Source organism: Trichechus manatus, unplaced genomic scaffold, assembly GCF_000243295.1.
Source record: "Trichechus manatus latirostris isolate Lorelei unplaced genomic scaffold, TriManLat1.0 scaffold00187, whole genome shotgun sequence".
Taxonomy (NCBI): domain Eukaryota; kingdom Metazoa; phylum Chordata; class Mammalia; order Sirenia; family Trichechidae; genus Trichechus; species Trichechus manatus.
Genome location: NW_004444123.1, coordinates 1,941,564 through 1,945,339, shown reverse-complemented (window position 1 = coordinate 1,945,339; position 3,776 = coordinate 1,941,564). Strand labels below are relative to the sequence as shown.

At 43.1% G+C, this 3,776-nt stretch overlaps 1 protein-coding gene across 1 annotated transcript in view; it reads left to right on the top strand.

The window, feature by feature from the left end:
- The window catches only part of SMYD2 (SET and MYND domain containing 2), a 45,335-nt gene that overhangs the window by 2,259 nt on the left and 39,300 nt on the right, over positions 1–3,776 (top strand). The window lies entirely within an intron of this gene.

Here is a 3,776-nt window from a genome sequence, read left to right as displayed (position 1 = left end):
CTCTCCCCCTCTCTCTCTCTGTCTCTGATGCACATACACACACAGGGCAGGTGCCAGCTCAGCAAAGGTGAGTTTGAGTTTCAGCCATTAGACTCACGACACGCTTACCCCTCCCTGTAGCTATAGAGAGAATTGAAGCCAGTATCCGGATAAATTAAACAGAGCGCCTCTCCTCTCCCCTCCTCCACCTCATCTAGAATTGCTCTTACCAGGTAGACCAGAGTCGATTCTTAGGTTATTCAGTACCATTGATGGTTTCAGCTTTCCACCTTCTCTACTCTGAAGGGGTCAGGCTCAGGAGGATTTATGGTAAGAAAATTCAAATATAACCAAACAGTTGACCCAAGGAGTGGACAGTAAATTCTGGGTCAGTGCCAGGAAAGGCTTTTTAGTTGTCAGAGCTGGAAAGTACCATCCCCAGTTCCCCACAACAGGATCAGGATCGGCTTGAGCTTCCCAGAGTCTGGCCGAGGAACACTTAGGTTTAGCGTACTGAATGATGGGGAGGGACCTGCTTTTCACAGAGTAGATATAAACATCAATCCTTGTTTTCCTCCCTCTTTTTCAAGTGGAATTGATGGCTGTGTGGCAGTTGGTTGAACACAACTTTTTTGTTGGATTGCTCCCCAAATCTCATTTTGAAAAACAATCTGCTTCGTTGTATCTTTGAAGCAAAGTGCCATGAATGGGACACATTGGAGCTAGGACCCTGCAGACAAGTTAACAATACAAAAGAAAAACAGAACAGACCCATTGCCGTGGAGTCCATGGCGACCCTGTAAGTCAGAGTGGAACCCGCCATGGGGTTCTCAGGGAGCGGCTCGTGGATTCAAACTGCCCTGCTTTTTGGTGAGCAGGCGAGCTGTTAACCTCTGCGTCAGCAGGGCTCCAGACTTAGGTTTTGTTAGTACTGTTATTAACTGGATGCATAGATTGTTGCTGCTTCATGAGGCATATTCTCCTGGACAGTTATCATGGTACTCAAGGAAGGATGTTCTTCTTGGATGATGAAGACGTCCTTGCTCAGTGACCACCTGGAGCTGATCACGCCATCGCTAAAACCATCAGTTGCTATGGAGTCAGGTCTGACTCACGGCGACCCCACGTGTGTCAGAGTAGAACTGTGCTTCCATGGGATTTTCAATGGTTGATTTCTCAGAAGTAGATCGCCAGGCCTTTCTTCCAAGGTGCCTTTCAGTGGGCTCGAATCTCCAACCTTTCAGTTAGCAGTTAAGCGTGTGAACTGTTTGTACCACCTAGGGGTTCCATTTCTCCTCTGTTGTTGTATACCATCGAGTCAATGCCAGCTCATAGTGACCCACAGGACAGAGTAGAACTGCCCCCCAGGGTTTCCTAGGCGGTGGTCTTTATGGAAGCAAACTGACACATCTTTCTCCCGTGGAGCAGCTGATGGGTTCAAACCGCTGACATTTCGGTTAGCAGCTGAGCGTTAACCACTGCACCACCAGGGCGCCTTATTTCGCCTCTAGGGTCCTCATTATTTTCATTGGAAAAATAGGAATGATAATAACACTTTCATAGAGTTGAGAGGATTATTAAGATACATCAGCAATTCTCAAACTTTTTGGTCGCAGGACTTCTCTAGATTTTTCAAAACTGTTGAGAATTCCCAAGAGCTTTTGTTTTTATGGGCCATTATCTATCAACGTTTACCACATTTGAAATTAAAACAGAAAATTCTAAAATATCATTTTAAGATGATAACAGCCATTGCTGTTAAAATATTTTTTATGAGAAATATTTCCCAAAACAAAAGAATTTAGTGGGAAGAATGGTATTGTTTTACATTTTTGCAAAGATCTTCAATGTTTGTCTTTACAGAAGACCACTGGATCCTCAAATATGTTTTTTAATTTAGTCTGTGGTGATACGTTGTTTTTGTTGAATATGTGAAGAAAGGCTGATACATAGTTGGAAAGGAAAAAGTATTTAATAGCTTTTTCAGATAATGGTGGATATTCTTCTTTGATACAACACTAAAACTTGTTAAGTGATCATTTCTTAAAGGTCAGTTGTAATGTGGAATCTGACACCATATAAATGAACTTCATGTACTCTATTATATTAAAATCCATCTTATTTTCAATTAATCTTTTAGCCATGCATAATTTTGTAACATCATGCATTGGTTAACTGGAAAATATTAAGTTATACAGATCTTCTTAAAGTTGACTTATCATACCATATAAAAACAAAACCGCACACGCGCAATTGTTAACATCTTCATCTTATCGGGAAAATCTTTATAAGTATTGGGAAGTTGTCAAGCTCAGGTGGCAGATAAATAATTTCTGAACTTCTCATTTTTGCTTGAAAGCCCAGTTTTATCATTGGCAATGAATACTGCCAATTGTTTTTTTGAAGTGATAGGCCCTCTTCATCCATTTTAATAACATGTCTGTGAGATACTCAAGTCTGAATAACCACAGTTTGTCTGAAATTTTTTTTTAAGTAAAAATGATATTCCAAGAAAAAAATGCCTTGTTCCATCATCACACAAGTGTTTTTCCTCCTGACAGTCCCCATCCTTCGGTGTGCAGCAGAAATACTTCATGCATACTTGCCTCGTCATTACAGAGAATATTAAAAGATACATACAAAGGAATTGAGATTTAATAAAATTAGTATTTGTTATCACTTCATCAGGGACAATCTTAGGCATATCTGGCTTTTTTTCTTTCTGGTTGTGACTGCTTGGCAGTGAATGGTATAGTGACTTCTAGGACAGTTTGGGGTCACTGCTTTGATTTGTGCAGAAGCATCTGAAGTTTTATGGTCCGTCGCTCTGGCAGCACAATCGTCAAGACAAGTGGGGAGAAGGCAAACAACGTCTTAGTGTAATGTTGACATCGCTTTGACCTTGCAGACCCCCTGAAAGGGTCTCTGAGACCTTCGCCGTCCGCAGACCACACTTTGAGAACCACTGAGACAGATAATAAACACACTGCATAATGTATTGCTTACAAGTGAGCTTTTTTCCTCGCTGTTGTTCATTCCGTGTGGCTTGTGGACTTGGAGGCTGGCTGGTTGGAATGGAGCTCGGCCTTGGGGAGTTGTGTTATTCTGAGGAAATCCCACTAGAGTTCTTTTCTAATTCTGCGGAGCCCAGTTGCCTTTGCTCTCTCTGGGATGTTACTTTGAGGCAGAAAACAACCCTGGTTTCCTATTTACTGCTAGCTCCTGTGCCTGAAGACTTATATAATCCTTGGTTTTTTTTTTATATGCTGTGGAGATAAGAAATATATTTTTAAATGTGACATTTTCTAATCCTTTCTGCCCGGGGGTCTTAACTCAGGGTTAAGAGCTCCTTGGTGGTCTGCACGTGGGCTTTAGGTGACTCACAAGCCCTTGACATTTTACACCATTTCCAGTTGTTTTTTGTTTTTGTCGTTGGGGGAAGGGTTGTTGGGGAAGTTAATGGCTTCAGTCAAATTCTCAAAGATGTGCTGTGACCTTTCCCCCTGAAAAAGCAAACGCTATAAAGTGACTGTTTTCCAAACGGTTACACACGTGTGCCGTCCACACCACCTCACCCCTGCTCACAGGGGACTCCACAGTGTTCTCAGCACCTTCCCTGCCGTCCACACCACTCACCCCTGCTCACAGGTGACTCCACAGTGTTCTCAGCGTCTTCCCTGCCGTCCACACCACCTCACCCCTGCTCACAGGTGACTCCACAGTGTTCTCGGCGCCCTCCCTGCCATCCACACCACCTCACCCCTGCTCACAGGTGACTCCACAGTGTTCTCGGCGCC